The sequence below is a fragment of the Macadamia integrifolia genome, chromosome 2 (assembly GCF_013358625.1).
Source record: "Macadamia integrifolia cultivar HAES 741 chromosome 2, SCU_Mint_v3, whole genome shotgun sequence".
Taxonomy (NCBI): Eukaryota; Viridiplantae; Streptophyta; class Magnoliopsida; order Proteales; family Proteaceae; genus Macadamia; species Macadamia integrifolia.
In genome coordinates, this window is record NC_056558.1 from 19,548,368 (window position 1) to 19,567,997 (window position 19,630).

Sequence of the window (19,630 nt, forward strand, 5' to 3'; positions counted from 1 at the left end):
GTATTCATTCGTGTCACCGACATCTGCGAAGAAGATGAGCATTCCACCTAAGGGACTAACTTAATGTTTGGCTGTGAGCACCCCTACAGGAAGTGTAGTGGGTTTGAACTATGTTTATGAGCCTTGTCCAATGACCATAAGTGATCGTGAGTTGAATGCTCACTTGATCGAGTTAGATATGACCGACTTCGACATGATTTTAGGAATGGATTGGTTGTTCGCATACAAAGCCAATGTGCTATGTGTAGAGAAAACTATCATTTTCAGACCTCGTGATAATGATGAGTTTGTGTTCCAAGGGAATAAGCTCAAGAAACCTAAAAGGTTATTATATCCCACACTCTAGATGAAGAAGCTCCTGAACAAGGGATGTCAAGGCTACTTAGCATCTGTGATGGATACTGAGGTAGAGATTAGGCCATTGATCGAGCTAGATGTGGTGAGAGAATTTCTTGATGTATTCCTAGATGACTTCACAGGTTTGCCACCAGACCGAGAGATTGAGTTTACTATAGATCTACTCCTCGGCTTGGCACCAGTGTCAAAGGCCCTTATAGTATGGCCCCCACAGAGTTGAAGGAATTGTGTGAGGGTACCAGCCAGAGATAGATCCCCACCCTCGCTCCTCTCTCTCCCTTCACCTTCGTGGCGAGGGGGGAGGTGGCTTGAGTCGTGTGTGCTTCGCTTGTAGGCCCCGTACCACGGTATCATCGCTCAGAGATACGTGGAGGCCTATTTTGCAAGATTATGAAATTCATCATTTGAGACGGGGGTTTTGATGATGGTCCAATTCATGGATCAAGATCATGCAAATGGGGTTTGGGGTCGCAACCTAGGGTTATGGGCCTAGGACCCGGGGATGGGCCCGATTGGGCCCAAAATTTGGTCTGGTCTAGAGATTTGAGATAAGTGTCAAGTTACAGAGTTGGGAAGGTGTTAAGCACCCAATCTGCTATGTTCAATCGGTCTTCTTGCTAGATGCTTGAGAATGAACATTTTTCAGAATTATTACTATTCCATATGTATGGCTAAGTTATCACACATATATACATTAATTGAATTCAAACTATTATATACACTAAAACAAGGCTTATTAGATGTCTACATTATATTTGAATGGGGGGGAGATTAGACCTGAATTTAACCCTTGTTTCGGGTCGAGAGAGGTGGGCCCCTGATTGGTACTGACTTGGATTGTCTTTCATGTTCTCCTAGCTCAGGGGAAGATGGTCTTGACCTCCAACTTCCTTTCTTGAGAGATGCTGATTGTGATGGTATCCGGATAGAGTTTCGGCTAGGAACGGTTGCTTTCGGATTTGGATTTGGACAGAGATTCGGCTAGGGAAGACTATTTCTAGATTTGGATTCGGACAGAGCTTCGGCTTAGGAAGGCTATTTCTGGGCTTGGGATGAGGTGGCACTATGGTAGAGCTTCCGTTGGGGATAGGCTAGGGAGCGCTAGGCTGAGGTGGCACTCTGGCAAAGCTTCCGCTGGGAATGGCTATTCTTGAAAAGATTCTAGGGACACTCGGACAGAGGTTCGGCTAGGAAAGGCTATTTCTGAAGAAAAAAAATGGGCTGACCTAAAAATGGATTGAAGAACTCCAAAGTCTCAAAGAACACTTTGAAGATCTAAATAGAGTTTTAGATCTTAACAAAGATCTCTTCGTAGACCCGAAGAACCTAAAAAAGGGGGGTTCTATCTCAAGAACGCTCAAGAACGCTCAAGAACACTCAAGAACACTCAAGAACACTCAAGGGAGGTGGCTCAAGAACATACTGTTTTTGGCTAAAAACTGGATCTAACTAAGGATTTGGATTGAAAATCTTCAATATCCCGAAGAACACTTCAAAGATTCGAATGAGTTTTTGGATCTCGACAAAGATCGCTCGGAAGATCAGAAGAAAATCAAGAGGGGGGAGGGGAGGAAAATTTCACTCTGAAAGGGGATTCAAGTGTTTGTTGGTGTGTTTTTTCTAAGGGAGAGGGGTGGGTATTTATGGTTTTTTTCAACCAAGTAGGAGAGGGGGAATCCCTTTATCTAGTGGACGAAAGGGGGTCTCTTGCCTAAAGTGAAGAGATAGGATTTTTGTCCAATGGGTAAGCCAAAAATGGGTGGGGAGGGCTTTTTTCAGTGGGTAAAGAGGGTTTTCAGAAAAAATGGGAGGAGAGAGAAATTTTAGCTTGAAAAATACTATTTTTGAAAAAGTAAGAGGAGAGAGAAAGTTTGGAAAATGTAGTTTTTGGAAAAGCGGGAGGAGATAAAGTTTTATCAGAAAAGGCAGTTTTTAAAAAAGCGAGAGGAGAGAAAATTTACCAGAAAAGGTAGTTTTCAAAAAGCAAGAGGAGAGAAAATTTTGTCAAAAAGGTAGTTTTCAAAAAAGCGAGAGGAGAGAGAAAATTTTACCGAAAAAGGTAATTTTTGAAAAAGCGAGAGGAGAGAGAAAATTTTGTTGAAAAAGGTAGTTTTCAAAAAAGCAAGAGGAGAGAGAAAATTATATCAAAAAAGGAAATTTTTAAAAAAGCGAGAGGAGAGAGAAAATTTTGCCAGAAAAGGCAGTTTTCAAAAAAGCGAGGGGAGAAAATTTTGTGAAAAAGGAAGTTTTTGGAAAAGCAAGAGGAGAGAGAAAATTTTGCCAGGGGTGCGGGTGGTGTCATTGGTGTGCGAATGCATGGGTGTACGGGCCATGTGCACGGTGTGTGGGCATAGTGTGCACGATGTGCTGGCCATGTGTGCATAGTGTGTGGTCAATGTGTGCATGGTGTGCGGGCCAGGTGTGCATGGTGTGCGGGCACAGTGTGCATGCTGTGCGGCAGCCCCTTGCACAGGTGTGTGGCTAGGCTGGGCTTGGCTAGGCTGGTTGGCTTAGCTGAGCTGGTTGGCTTGGCTGGGCTGGCTGGCTTGGATGGGTCAGCCGGTTGGGTGGCCTACCGGGCTGGTGTGCAAGACATGTGCGCGAAAAAACTTAATTTTTTGGGAATGATTACCAGAGATCCGTCGGTCCGATTTTGGCGTATCATATATCGTCGAAATCATATTTTCGAGTACTATCTAGCTGTACAGTCACCTTGACCAGATTCCTTCATATATGAATAGTCAAAATTGGACCCCTTCCCTCCCGCACGGGGATTTCTAGGGTTTCAGACCCAGGAGTGTTTCGGGGTTATCTGGGTAGGTAGGAGATAAATTTTAGGGTGTTTGGATCAGGTGAGGGATTTTTCCAGGTTTCCTGCGGGACTGTCCGTGTGCGTGGCATATGTGCAGGAAGGCGCGACATGTGCGTGAAAAAATGTGATTTTCTGGGAATGATTGTTGGAGATCCGTCGGTCCAATTTTGGCATATCATATACCGTCAAAATCGTATTTTTGAGCACTATTCATCTGTATGATCATCTTGATTAGATTCCTTCATATATGAAAAGTCAAAATTAGACCTTCCTCTCTCCTGCTCGAGGATTTTCAGGGTTTTGGGTAGGGGAATGTTTCCATCATCATCTCTGTCGGTCAGAAGTCAGAAGTCAGAAGTCGTGTCCAAGATTCATATTTCATCATAGCCAGAGGAGGGTGACAAAGTTGGATGTCTACAGAGGGCAAAGAAAAGAACGACCACATTTTGTCACCCAAAGCATGTACTCCCGTCATCTTGCTCAGTTATGACGGAGTTGAAAAATGCAACAGATAATATCTCCTACCTACTTTGAAGTTGAGGACTTACCTGGGGCTACCAATTGTGGAAAGGAATTCGCTACTTTTCTAATCTTGTAAAAAAGGTTAGTACTTCGATCCTGATTCTTCCTTAGCTGGGATTTGCATGTGCCAATTTAGGGAAATATGGCCTCTAGGCTGGGTCTTTCGAGCCAATCTGGACTATCTGAGGCCGATGGTTACAAGAGAGAAATTCACTGTTCTTCCAATCTTGTAATAAATAAAAAACATTTGATTTTTTGATTTTCCTTAGCTGGGCTTCACATGTGCCAGGTCAGGGAATTTGGTCTTCCAGGTAGGTTCTTTCGAATCGGGCTGGGCTATCTGGTCTTTCGAACCGGGCTTAGCTATCTGGTCTTCTAGGTGGGTTCTTTCGAATTGGGTCGGACTATCTGGGTCGGACTATCTGGTCTTAGGCTATCTGGTCTTCAGGTGGGTCCTTTCAAACCCGACTGGGCTATTTGGTCTTCTAGCTGGGTCCTTTCGAACCGGGCTGGGCTATTTGGTCTTCTAGGTGGGTTCTTTTGAACCCAGGCTGGGCTATCTGGTCTTCCAGGCAGGTCGTTTCGAACCAGGCTGGGCTATCTGGGACTGATTCAATGAGATTGGGCCTCCTGGGGCCGGGTAAATGAGATTGGGCCACCTGGGGCCAAGTCAATTATGTCTCCTCTTGATTTTTCCTTGGTTCTCGATTTTTGGTTTAGAATCTGACTCTTGATGATGGCTTTTGACCCATAGGGATTTGTTCCTGCATTCACTGAAAACACAAACACATGGATATTTTCTTTCTTTTTTCTTTTTCTCTCCCCTTGTTTGTTCATTATTTTATTTCAACATCTCTATGAAAACTTACTTTTGGCATAAAAGAAAATCTTTCTTCCTCTTTTTTTTTTGTTTTCTTGCAATGCTTAGGCACAATCAATTCCATAACTCAAGTCATACTTAGAATAATAGGGATTACACGAGAATTCAAATACTTCCTCATTCTATTACCAAGTGAATTACACGAAAAGGGGGACCACTTTCCTACCACAGACGGGATAAGTGAATAATAAGGTGGGAAGACAATTCTTGAGGTGGGTGAAAATTCACTAACTCTTCTGGGTCCGTCTCCTCGAGCCCGTATTGTCGGCTGATGTAAATAGGAAAACAAAAGGACATGTGTGTCAATCCCATTAGTCTAACATAGTTGTGGCCAAGGGTCTTCATCAGAAAATCTTCTTGTGGCTTCATTGGGCACCTCTATGCGATATCCTGCACAGTCCTTTCTTGCAAGTACTTCTTCCAATCGGTGATAAGGTCTAATTCCAGAACATCTCTCTTATCCCGGTAACAAAAACTTCGAGTGGGTTTCCCCTTAATGGTAAGGTGAGCTTCAGTTTCTCGAGGAACCAAATTTAAAAAATAGCAGGACTTCCTTGATAATGATCTAATCTGAATTTATGGCCATAGCTCATGTCATCAAATCCCTTGAATGTTTTTGCAAGAACCGTAGGGACTATGTCACCTCCCTTCTTCAACTGTTTTACTACCTCAATTAGAACAGATGGTGCACCAAGCTCGGGAGCACGGAGAACATAATGAGCTATCATGCAAAGTAAATAAGCATCCAGGGATCGCTGCTGATGGATTCCTCCCATTAGTAGATATTGGATGAAGATCTGAGCCACCTTCAGAATGTCGATCTTCCCATACCTGACAAACTGCTTTACTTCTTCTTCTTTCCACCTGAAGAAATCCTGAATTTCCTCTAAGCAATCTTTCTTCAAAGAGGGTTGGAACAAACTACCTTTGGGTGGAGATAACATACAAACCCAAAATGCTTTAAGATTTGGGCAAATCTCTGCTAATCCAAACTGAAATACATGCAGGTTGGCATCCCAGTGTTGAGGTACCTGTCGGAGTAATTGGTGATGTAGCTTCACACATCCAACTTGGCCAAGAAATGACACATTCATGGATTCTAGCAATCTTAGTGCCCTTATATTTATGTCCAAGGTCCATTTCCTCAACGTTTTATCCAACAAGCCCATGAATTTTTCTGAAACCAATACAAACAACGAGATATGATGATTTATCAAAGCATTACTCATTGGCTAATGATTCAAACAAGCCTTTACCACTGTTGCATCAAGTTCTTTTTTTTTTTTTTTTTTTTACTTTGATTGATCAAGGGTGGAGAATATACTGGCCTTGATAGACAGGTGTCAGGTGGCAATTTTCTTTTAGGGGATAAAATCTTGGATAAGAATGGACGGACCATAGGTGAATAATAGATACCTAATGGCCTTTCATGCCAAATGGCAATTCTTGGGGATAGAATCCTGGGTAAGAAGTGACGAACCAATGGGTGGATGACAGATACCTAATGGCCTTTCATGCCAAATGGTGATTCTTGAGGGACACAAACTATGATGATCTTTGAAGATACCTTGATTATTAAATTAGGAACCAATTTATTGCCTTAGATAGTTAAGACCACACTTGCACATGTCAAGTTGCCTATGTATCCCTTGAAAGAATCAGGTCTGATATAGTTCAGGCTATTCACCTTTTTAGACATAATAATTCTTGAGTTGATCCATTTTAACCAGTCCGAGTATTTCTTCGCCGTTGTGGTCTACTAGTTTCACAGCTTTGCCTGGTAGAATTTCTTTAACAGTGAATTGGCCGCTCTAGTTGGGCTTGAATTTTCTTCTTGGATTATGAATTGGGGCTCTTTGTTCTTGGAGAACAAGTTCACCCACCTCTATGTGGTGGGGCTTCACATTTTTGTTAAAGGCCCTGGCCATTCTCAGTTGATTCTTCTTCAAATTATCCATGGCCTTCATGCGCCTTTCATCAAGAAAATTGAGCTCGTCATGTCTGGCCTTCGCCCCATCTCCTTCAGATAGCTGACTATCAAGAAGCACCCTTAGGGATGGTACTAGGATTTCTACGGGTAGAACCGCCTCAACCCCATATACCAAAGAGAAAGGGGTTACCCCTGTCAAGGATCGTACAGAAGTCCGGTATGCCCATAAGGCAAGGGATAACTTATCAACCCAATCCTTATGTGTTTCTGCCATTTTTTACAGAATGACCTTGATATTTTTTTTAGTTGCTTCTACTACCCCATTGGTCTGCGGCCTGTAAATGGTAGAGTGATGCCTTCTAATACCAAATTTTGTGCAAATTTTATTGGTCTTGCCCCAGAAGTGAGATCCTTGATCTGATATCAATTCTTGAGGTACTCCATATCAGGAAATGATGTTTTCCTGGATGAACTTGGCCACCTTAGCAGATGTGAGGACTGCATAGGATTGAACTTCTATCCACTTGGTGAAATAATCAATGGCTACCTAGATGAACTCGTGGCCGTTGGATGCTTTAGCATTGACCTTTCCAATGATATCAATGCCCCAAGTGGAGAATGGCCAAGGAGAACTGAGCGAATGCATTTCTATCGGTGGGATATGTATGATGTTAGCAAACATTTGACACTTGTGGCATTTCTTGATGAAGCCCATGCAATTTGCTTTCATTGTGTTCCAGTAATATCCTAGCCTGAGGATCTTCTTAGATAACATCTTGGCATTCATGTGGGGTCCACAAAGACCTTGATGAATTTCTTCCATGATGGTTGTAGCTTATTCCTCATCTACACACAACAACTGTATTCCGTTATAGGACCATTTGTATAACAGATCCTCTTGGAGAATAAACTGGGTGGAATATCTTCTCAGAAACTTCTTCTCTCTGTCAATTGCTTCAACTGGATACTTCCTTTCCTTGATGAAATCCACTATGTGGGCAAACCAAGACTGACCATCTATAGTGAGAGAGTTCACCGAATTCTGATAAATGGGCCTGCTTCTTTGTTCTACCAAGAATGGTCGGACTCTAGCCATAGGGTTGCACTCTACCATAGAAGCTAAGGTTGCAAGGGCATCAGCAAACCGGTTATTATCCCTCTAGAAGTATTCGAATGAAATCTTCTCAAAGTGTTCAATTACCTCTTCCATATGCTCTTGATATGGCTTCGGCTTCTCATCTCTAGTTTTCCACTTTTTCTGTGTCTGACAGATGACAATGGATGAATCACCATAGACCTTGATCCTTTTCACCCCAATGGTTAAAGCAGTTTCGACCCTCAAAGCATAAGCTTCATACTCAGCAATGTTGTTGGTACATGGGAAGTCGAGGTAGAATGACAAAGGTAAATAAAGACCGTCAGGAGTGACAAGCAAAATTCTTACACCACATCCCTTTTGATTGGCTGCTCCATCAAAGAATAAGTACCATTCATTAACTGTGTCTTCTTCCTCTATTGCAGTGATTCCTTCATCGGGAAAGGCATCATCTAAGGATCTTCCATCTTCTGTGGGGTGAGCAGCCAAATGATCGGCTATGGCCTGCCCCTTGATAGATTTTTGAGTAACATAGGTGATGTCAAATTCTGATAGCAAAAGCAACCAACGGGCCATCCTTCCTATTAAGGTCGATTTCTCGAAGAGATATTTGATGGGATCCATCTTTGAGACCAAATGCACCAGATAGGAAACCATGTAGTGTCGTAACCTTTTAGTTGCCCAAATCAAAGCAACACAAGTTCTTTCCAACGATGTGTACCAGGTCTCATATTTCAGAAACTTCTTACTGAGGTAATATATGGCATGTTCTGCCCCCCTTTCTGTTTCCTGCTGCGCTAGCAAAGAGCCCATGGAATATTCTCCCACAGACAGATACAATAGAAATGGTTCTCCTTCCGCTGGCGGTGTCAATACTGGTGGGTTCATAAGGTACTCCTTGATCTTGTCAAAGGCTTGTTGGCATTGCTGATCCTTCTTCAGCAGTTTGAAAATTGGTTCACAGATTGTAGTCAATTGAGCTATAAATCTGCCAATATATTGGATGTGACCTAGAAATCCTCGTATTTACTTCTCAGTCCGAGGTGTGGACATTTCCTGAATTGCCTTGATCTTGATAGGGTCGACCTCAATGCCTATTTCACTCACCAAAAAGCCTATCAACTTTCCCTCCGTTACCCTGAATACACACTTCTGAGGGTTCAACTTCTGCTGATATTTCTTGATTCTTTCAAAGAATCGCCTTAGTGTGGGAATATGCCCCTGCTGATCTTTAGACTTTACTATCATGTCATCCACATAGACTTCCACATCTTTGTTCATCATGTCATGCAATATGGCTGTAGCTGCCTTTTGATAGGTTGCCCCAGCATTCTTCAGTGCAAAAGACATTACCTTGTAACAATAGGTTCCCCATGGAGTGGTGAAGGTTGTTTTCTCACGATCTACTGGGTGCATGCTTATTTGGTTGTATCCCGAGAATCCATCCATGAATGATAATAAAGCATACCCTGCCATATTATCCACCAATACATCAATATGAGGTAATGGAAATCATCTTTAGGGCTTACTTTGTTAAGATTTCGGAATTCTACGCACATTCGTACCTTTCCATCTTTCTTCGGTACTAGTACAATATTGGCCAACCATTGGGGGTACTTTACCACTTGCAGGAACCCCGCATTTTATTGCTTCACAAATTCTTCTTTGATCTTCTCACTCTATTCTGGCCGCATTCTTCAGAGCTTCTGTTTTACCGGCTTTAACCCAGGGTAAGTTGGCAATCGATGCTGCACAATATTGGGGTCGATACCAAGCATATCCTCATAAGACCAAGAAAAGACCTTGGCGAATTCCTTCAGAAGATTACTCATCCATTCTACTTCTTCGTCATCAAGGATAGTGCCAAATTTTACCTCTCGAAGGCATAGGTCGGTTCCTAAATTAATAACCCGAGTATCCTTATGGATGGGTTGGGCTTTCTTTGGTTTGCATTATTTTATAAATTCTTGATATTTATTAAGATCATCATAGGAAAAAGGAGGCAAGTCCTATTTGGAATAAAAAATCTCATTCATAAAAGAAGGAGTAACAGACTTATCATACAAGGACTCTGGACTCTTCTCAAAAGGGAAGATTGACATAAAATCACAAACAATAGATTCGACTATAGACTCGATAACTGGCTTGATGCTTTTACTAGGGGTAATCAGGCTAGTTAACTCAATAGTATGAGAAAACTTAAAGTTTTCCCCAATGCTTGTCTAGTTCAGAAGTGGTTCAGTGGCTTGATGGATGAGGAGATGTGGCAATGGGCCTTCTGGGAAAGTTACTGCTATTTCTTTTGTGGCACAATGGTTCCTCTGGACAAGTTCCTGCTTCTTCATGAATACCAGCTGATCAATCTCGTGTTCTCGGAAGCCAAACTTTTTAAGGGGTGAAGATCGATGGAGACTGCTTAATCCTTTTTCTATGAAGTCCATCTTTTCGAGCCTGTTGAGGGATGGCATCCCAATGCCTCGGTCACATCTTTAACCACCTTCATGAGCCTTCCCATTGAAATTGGTTCGGACACTGTACATACAAATTATTATCCTTTGTGCTCTCCTTTGCTTTGCATACACACTTCTTCCTCTGAAAGGAACAGGCTTGAGCTCATGCAACTCTAGGGCTCTTGGCTCTTGGCTCTTGTAGGAGAGAGAAAATAAAACCTTTCAAATCAATGGGAAGTGGCAGACTCCAGGTGAGCCTTATCTTCTTCTCCCATTCTCTCTTCATGAGAACTCAAGGACTAGGTGCCTCCTTTGATTGGATCAATGTTGTAGGATCATCAGCGGAAGACCCAATCTCAATCAGTGAAATTTCTGCTATCCCAGTGATGCAACTGTCTTGGTCACCTTCTTTGACTAGCATTTTCTGTTGTTCCACTTCATGAGTCACCCAATTGAACTCATCTTGGAAGAAAATTTCAAGTCCTGATTGCATCTTGGCGGTGGTTTCATCAAACCATGGATCCACATTTCCACAAAAGAGGAAATCCTCTCCTTCTTTCACAAAGTACCCATTGAGAGTAGGGTAGTAAGTGACGGAGATCTTCATAGTCATCCTCAGCACTTTCTGCCCTGTGACAGTTGGAGGAGTGTACCCGAGACCATTCTTTCCTTTGTTTATTGCCAAACTAGGCTGCTTTGGAAGTCTTTGATGATATTTCCCCAATCCCATGCTAGGAAAATACTTCATGTTCTTCATCATCTGATTCACTAGTGGACTCCAGATGGCTTCATAGTTAGCTGGGATTTTCTCCTTTGGAGCTTCTTTGGCTATGGCTACGTAAGTGGCATCTATTTCAAAACCACTCAGTTGCACCTCCTGGTCTTGTTCTTCTCTATTTTCAATGTTGGCCAGAGTGTTAACCACTTTAGGATCTCTGACCACAAAGACCACCTTCCCCTCATGAATGAACTTCATTTTTTAATAGAGACTAGAGGACACCGCCTTTGCAGGATGCAACCAAGGCCTTCCCAAGAGCATGATAAAAGCTGCTGATATATCAACGACTTGAAAATCAACATCAAACTTCATCGGGCCAATTTTTACAGTAAGGGTAATGATACCAAGGATCTTCCTTTTGATATTATTGTATGCCCTTATGGTTTGGGTGGTTGGCCTTATTTCTTCCAAGTTGACACCAATACTCTTTGCTGATCTCAATGGTAGCACATTCAAAGTGGACCCGTTGTCAACAAGAACTTGGGGAACCATATTGTCAAGGCATTCAATTTTAATGTGGAGAGCCCGATTGTGTTGGGTTTCCTTAGGAAGCTTAGAATCTGAGAACATTAGGGAATACACTACATATGTTGCTCCTACTATATGTGCGACGTGTATTGGATTTATCTCGATCGACACTTGCACATTAGCGAGAGACCTTAAGACAGCTTCACGGTGTGAAGGGTATGCCATCAATTATCCCCAAATGGAGATGTTTACCTAGGATTTCTTGAGTTGAGCCAAGACTAGGTTCTCTGGCGCTTTCTTTACGCTGTTAATTTCGGCCTCATTAGCCCTTGGCTACTCTATTGCTAGAGCCTTACCCTTGTAGTCTTTCCCACTTCTAGTTTCCATCATATTGATTGGTTTTTTCACAATAATCTCGGTGGGATAACTATCTTCATCATCACTATTGGTTAGGGTGATTATCCCCAGCATAGAATCATCTTCTTCTGATTCTCCTTCCTTACTTGGGGTGAGAAGTCTAGGACCTCCACAAATATCCACCGCCCTGGCTCGTAACTTCTTAACTGCATTGGAAAGCTATTGGAATGCAGTGTCTACCGCCTTTACGATTGTGTCATCTGTTCCTATTTCCTCCAGATCATCTAATTGCTCTCGGTAGTAAAGATCACTGATGATTACTTCCCCTAACATTTTATCAATTTCTTCTACCCTTTCCTGCATCCTCAATGTGTTGGAATACACTTCACATAGTTTTTCTTCCAACTCAGAGGTGGAGTACTATTCGTCCATATAAACTTACGTCAGCTCTCTTGATTCCCCCTCATTTTCTGAATCTGATGTAGAATCATCTCCCTCCATGCATAGGGAAGGGTAAATGCTACCTGTTGGATATGCTATTAGGTCATCATTGCCAATGGCATAGACTGAGAAATATATCGAATGTTCTGGTGAGTAATATTCTGACTCATCATCATAATCATTGTACCAAGGTCCTTAGTAGTCATCCCAATCTGGATACCCATCATCCTTAGAGTCATCTCCATCCTTCTCATCTTTATTTTCATCCTCATCGTTATTGTCATCATCCTCTTCTTTGCTGATTTTACTCCTACTTGATTCTTTATCAGATTCCTCAGGACCATCAAACTCTCTGGCATCCAAACGCTCGTAGTATTCAAAGCGTAAGGACTGAAAGATTTCCATAGGGTTGGTCCTATCATTATCGGCTCGAAGTTGGACCAGTCCTAACTCATCATCATCTGTGTCACTCCTTATGTGGATTAAGAAAATGAATTCTTTGATCTGCTCCCCTATAGCCAATGTGGTTACTGCTATGAGAAGATCAGTTGTAATCTCATCAATTACCTCTAGATTGTCTTCTGAAGTTACAGTAGGCTGAATTAGAGAAGTAGGATCACTCTCCTGGTCTTCCCCTAATGCATTTACTAACCCTGTTGATGAAGTCATCTTTAGAGAATCTGGTAGTGCAATCATATCCTTCCAATTGTACCCATCCGTCCATCATTCTTTTGGGTTATAAACCGAACCTTGAGAATGGGATTGGTATGAGGGTGATAAGGGATATAAAGTGGGATGGTATGAAGATGATGTAATGTGAGAGGTAGGATATGAAGATTGGGGGTGATATGATGAAGAGGTTCCTCCACTTTGATGGTGGGGGAAAGGTTGATGATATGGTAGAGCTGATAATGTGGCAGAGGCTGGTAAAGTGGTGTGGTGGATTCTTTTTATGAGAAGGGATGGACGGGGGGCACTGATCTTCTGACTCTTCCTTTGACGATTCCCTTCTGGGGATTCTTATGACTCTAGCCCTTTGCTTCATGATTTTCCTATAAGCACGGGCATTCATATGATTCTTCTAAGCTCTAGGTACAATGAGTTGAGTGGGCTCACTCTCTGTAGTTTCTTCATCCAGATGGTTCACATGATCAGGAAGTGGGTTGGTATTAACATTGGGAGGCAGTTTGATCTTGACCTCAATGGTTCCATTGTCTACTAAGTCTTGAATTGCATGCTGTAAACCTAAACATCTTTCAGTATTATGCCCCTTTTGAGTGTGGTAGGCACAATACTCATGATCCCTATACCAAGCTGGAGGAGGGTTGCTGATCACTCTTGGAGACACTGTCCCTAGCAATCCTTGCTTCTTTAACTTCTCATATGTGGCCATTATGGGCATTCCTAGATCAGAAAACTGCCTTCTTGGGCGAGGACCCTTCTGGGTGGGTGCATCTGCTTATATTATGAAGGGCTATGAAGAAGTAGTTGGTGAGACCGGCTGCTGAACTGCACTTACCATATTAGTTTTTGGACCCTTTTCCCATTTCACTCGGGTGTTCTTGCTTACATCTTGGGAGGATCCTTGATACCGGGCCTCTCTCAGAATTCTATTCTCCACCCGTGTGCCGGTGGCTATTAGTGCATCAAAAGTTTGCAAATACTGATAGTAAAGAACATCATAATAGGGCTTTGACAAGTTCTCTATTAACATCTTTACCGTAAAAGGCAGTTTTCAAAAAAGTGAGAGGAGAGAGAAAATTTCACCAGAAAAGGTAATTTTTAAAAAAGCGAGAGGACAGAGAAAACTTTGTCAGAAAAGGTAGTTTTCAAAAAAGTGAGGAGAGAAAATTTTATCAGAAAAGGTAGTTTTTGAAAAAGCGAGAGGAGAGAGAAAATTTTACCAAAAAATGTAGTTTTCAAAAAAGTGTGTGGAGAGAGAAAATTTTGTCAGAAAAGGTAGTTTTTGGAAAAGCGAAAGGAGAGAGAAAATTTTACCAGAAAAGGTAATTTTCAGAAAAGTGAGAAGAGAGAGAAAATTTTGTCAGGGGTGCGGGTGATGTCAAGGGTACATAAATGCATGGGTGTGCGGGCCATGTGTGTATGGTGTGTGGCTAGGTGTGCATGATGTGCGGGCATAATGTGCATGGTGTGTGACTGGGCCTGCACACTGTGTGGTAGGGCCACGCACAGTGTGTGACAAGCCCGCGCATAGCATGCGGTAGGCCCATGCACAGGACAAGCTGGGCTTGGCTAGGCTGGCTGGGCTGGTTGGCTTGGCTAAGCTGGCTGGCTTGTTTGGGTTGACCGGATGGGTGGCCTATCGGGCCGGTGTGCATGACATGCACATGAAAAAATATGATTTTTCAGGAATGATTGTTGGAGATCCATCAGTCTGATTTTGGCATATCATATATTGTCAGAATCGTATTTTCGAGCACTATCCATCTGTACGATCATCTTAATCGGATTCCTTCATATATGAAAAGTTAAAATTGGACCCCATCCCTCCCGCATAGGGATTTCTAGGGTTTTAGACCTGGGAGTGTTTTGGGGTTATCTGGGTAGGTAGAGGATGAATTTTAGGGTGTTTGGGTTAGGTGAGGGATTTTTCTAGGTTTCCATTGGGATTGTCTGTGTGAGCGGCATATGTGTGGGAAGGCACGACATGCGCGTGGAAAAACATATTTTTTTGGGAATGATTGCCAGAGATCCATCGGTCTGATTTTGGGGTATCATATATCGTCAAAATTGTATTTCTGAGACCTATTCATCTGTATGGTCATCTTGACCAGATTCCTTCATATATAAAAATTCAAAATTAGACCTTTCTCTCTCCCACGTGGGGATTTCTAGGATTTTGGGTAGGGGAATGTTTCCATCAGCATCTCTATCGATCAAAAGTTGAAAGTTACGTCCAAGATCCATATTTCATCATAGCTAGGGGCAGGTGACAAAATTGGGTATCTACAAATTACAGGTGCAACTTCAAGACCTTCTGAAGAAGGGATTCGTTAGACCTAGTGTGTCTCTATGGGGAGCACTGGTATTACTCATCAAGACGAAAGGCAAAAGTATGAGATTATGCATTGATTACCAGGAGCTTAACAAGCTAACTATCAAGAAATGGTATCCTTTGCCAAGTATAGATGATTGATTTTATCAATTGCAGGGTGCCAAGGCGTTCTCCAAGATCGACCTTAGATCAGGCTACCACTAGCTCAGGATCAAGGATAGTGATGTTAGTACGACAGCCTTTAGATCAAGGTATGGACATTATGAATTCTTGGTAATATCATTTGGGTTGACCAATGCACCGGCTGCATTTATGGATTTGATGAATCGGGTATTCCAGAATGTCCTAGATAAGTTTGTGATAGTATTCATTGATGACAGTTTGGTCTACTCCAAGAGTGCAAAGGAACTTGCCGTTCACCTGAGGTTAGTACTGCAACGGCTAAGGGAGAAGCAACTCTATGCCAAGTTCAACAAGTGTGAGTTTTGGCTATCACAAGTGGCATTCCTAGGCCACATTTTTTCAGACAAGGGTATAGAGGTTGACCCAGGCAAGGTGAAGGCAGTTCTAGAGCGGGAGACTCCCAAGAGTGTAGCATACGTAGTTTTCTGGGATTGGCCGGATACTACATGAGGTTTATTAAGAACTTCTCTCGCATTGCTACTCCGATGACCCGACTCACTCGGAAAGGGTGTAAAATTTGAGTGGTCTTATGCTTGTGCGACCAACTTCAAGGAGCTAAGGTAAAGGTTGGTATCCGCTCCAGTTTTAACTATTTTGACCGGTATAAGTGGGATGGTTGTATATAGTGATGCCTCTAAGCTGGGATTGGGTTGGGTATTGATGTAGCATGGGAAAGTCATTGCTTATGCATCCCGTCAGTTGAAGGATTATGAGAAGAACTACCCCACCCATGATTTGGAGTTGGCAGCTGTGATTTTTACACTGAAAATCTGGACACACTACCTGTATGGTGAGAAGAGTGAGATCTTTAGTGACCATAAGAGCCTCAAGTACTTCTTCACCTAAAAAGAGCTCAACATGAGGCAGAGGCATTGGTTAGAGTTGATGAAGGATTATGATTGTACTATCCACAATCACCCAAGAAAGGCTACTGTGGTAGTTGATGCACTTAGTTGGAAATCCCAGTCACTGACTCTTGCATCATTAACCACCAATGAGTATCTCTTAGAGGAGGCCAGGAAACTAGACTTAGAACTATTAGTAGAGGGTGTCACTTTGTCACTATCGGCATTGGTGGTACAACCTAATTTGGTGGATAGGATCACTACAACTCAAGTTATTGATACAGAGTTGTAGAAGCTGATAGCAAAATGCTAGGAAGGAACCCAAAAGGACTCAGATTTCTCTGTAATTGAAAGTGGAATTCTCAAGTTCAAAGGGAGGTTGTGTGTGCCTAATGATAGTGATTTGAGAGACATAGTTTTGAGAGAGACACATAGCTCTTTATACTCCATTCACCCCGGCAGCACTAAAATGTACAAGGACCTCAAAGGTTCCTACTAGTGGAAAGGAATGAAGAATGATGTGGTCACGCATATGTCTGGATGCCTCACATGCCAGCAAGTCAAGGCTGAGAGATAGAGGCCCCATGGGTTATTACAATCCCTACCTATTCTGGAGTGAAAATGGGAAAATATTATCATGGACTTCATCATAAGCCTACCCCATACACAGAAGGGTATGGATACCATTTGGGTAGTTGTGGATCGCTTGACCAAGGTAGCTCACTTTATCTCAATCAAGATCACATTTTCTATGGATAAATTGGCCAAGTTGTATGTCGATAACATCATCAAATTACATGGTGTGCCAGTTAGTATCATATTTGATCGAGATCCTAAGTTCACTTCCAAGTTCTGGACATGTGTGCAGAAGGCTATGGTCACACAATTGGCTTTCAACACTACCTTTCACCCTCAGACCGATGTTCAGTCGGAAAGGACTATTTAGACATTGGAGGACCTACTCCGAGCATGTGCCTTGGATACGAGTTATAGTTGGGATGAGCATATTTCCCTTATCGAGTTCTCCTACAACAACAGTTATCAGGCCACCATCGGAATGGCCACCATCGGAATGTCCCCGTTTGAGGCACAGTATGGTAGGAAGTGCCGAACTCCTCTCTATTGGGATGAGGTTGGTAAGCGGCATATTTTGGGTCCAGACTTGATACAGGTTACTAGTGAGAAGGTGAATGTGATAAGAGAAAGTATCAAGGCAGCTCAGTCTAGGTAGAAAAGCTATGTGGATGTTAGGAGGAAGCATTTGGAGTTTGGTGTTGGAGACAAGGTGTTCTTACGGATCTCCCTAGTAAATGGGTGATGTGCTTCGGAAAGAAGGGAAAGCTTAGTCCAAGGTATATGGGACCATATGATGTACTAGAGAGGATCAGACTGGTAGCTTACCGGATAGCTTTACCACCAGAGTTGGAAGGCACACATGATGTCTTCCATGTTTTTATGTCGAGGAAGTTCATTCTCGACCCCACTCACATCTTGACTTACATACCTCGTGAGTTGGACGAGGATTTTTCCTATGTGGAGTTTCTAGAGAAGATTGTTAATCGGAAAGAGCATGTTCTCTGCAATCACACCGTTTCCTTTGTCAAGGTGAAATGGATGAACCACCCCGAACAGGAAGCATCCTGGGAGCGGGAATATGAGATATTGAAGCAGTATCCTAGATTATTTGATTTGCTAGGTATGTTCAATTTCGAGGAAGAAATTCTTGTAAGGGGGGAATGTTACACCGTGCCCTAATCCGGTTTAATTTAAACTATTGTGACAGGCCTCGGATCAGAGATTAAAAGTACAATCGGGTTTTGGCTCGCTGTTGCACATTTTCGAAGGGGTAGAGGTGACCCCACATGTTCGTGCATTGCATGCCTATCTAACTGGAGGGGATTCATACCTTCTGATCCCAAACGGTAAGTGACCTGACTCCCCACACTGGAGGGGATTCTTACCTTGCACATGTCCGAGAGCAACAAACCATGCAAGACCAACCATGGGACAACAGGCTGTCAGGAGAGCATATGCCACCGGAAGCATCATGGGCCTAGATCTGGTGCCTATTTTCAGTGGGTTGATGGGCTACTGTAGAGGTTTCGGTGCCCATGATTCCCGTCACTCGTATCATAAATGGTTTTGGATGATCCAAAATCATCCTCCACACCTTCCTCATGACGTGAGCACTTTACAGACCTAAATGGTTGGGTCCTTGTGCCCCAAAATTCACTATTGGTCCAAAAGGGGTCCAACCCAAACAGACCCTAAGGTCCACTTAAGTTATAAGTTGGGAAATGAGGATTCATTTTCTCATTTCCCTTGTGCCCAACGTAGTAGAGGAGAGAAAGAGGAGAGGGAGGAAGAAGAAGAAGGTTGGAGGCTTACCTTGGTGCCGGCTGCCGCCAAGTTGTCGGAATCGCTACTAGAGGTAAGTACATTAACTTCCACCACTCTCTATCTTCATTTTGACCTAGAAAAAGCAAGGTATAGATGGAATCTTGGTGTACAAACCATGTTAAGGTCATAGAATGCTTGTTCCACCCTCCCAGTGATGTTGTCGAGCTCGAACCAAGCCCAATGAGCTCCGACAACATGTTTTGCCAAAAGACCAACTAGGGTTTCAATCATTTGATCGACGTATCTCTCAAACGGCTCGATGTAATTGGGATTTTATTAGCTTCAAATGACGCTAGGAACATCCCCTACAAACTCCATAGAATAAATCCCAATGATTGGGCCCGAGTCATAAAGCCCCAATTCGAGTTGGACCTTTCTGTATGTCCACCAAAAATATGGCATAGGAAACACTATAGCTGTTTCCAGTGGGTTATTTCCGGTGGACAAATGAGCCTTAAGTGCTCTCTGTCTTCTCCGTCGGAAATAGGACTGATATTTTTGGTGAAAATGCCCTGTTTCTAGTGACAATACTATCACTTAGGGACAGTGTCTGTACCCTTTGGGGGTGACCTGTGATGGTCCCTCCCGATGTACCCGACACTTGCTGATGTATGATTCCCTTTGTGTCTAGGACAGTGATGTGAACATGCCCATAAGCTAGAATCGATTTAATCGATCAGTGGCTGTGCTTGAACCCGAACATACCTGATTGTAAACCAGGTGAGGGATGGACTGTGTTTATTTTTAGAATGTTTATTATTATTAAATTTCTCACATGTTTAGAATTATATGTTTAATTGTAATTGCTCAAATGCAATGATGATATGTTACATTTATCATTTTACAATCTTGATATGAACTGTATGGAGATGTATGATGGGATCCAGTGTGGTCAAGGTGGTATCGATACCGTGATCACCGTGTGTTTGATTGTGTGTGAGACGAAATCCGACGTGGCTGAGGTGGTACTGGTGCCATGATTGTTGTATGTATGTTGCATTCATGCATGATTATGTGCATTAGAGTTAGTAGCAGTAGCATGTTACACTTTGTAGCCAAGGTCTCGCTGGTATCGTGTACCCTAGGATTGCATTT

General features: G+C 42.7%; 1 pseudogene; it reads right to left on the reverse strand.

Moving 5' to 3' along the window:
• The window catches only part of LOC122064219, a 55,960-nt pseudogene that overhangs the window by 18,210 nt on the left and 18,120 nt on the right, over positions 1 to 19,630 (reverse strand).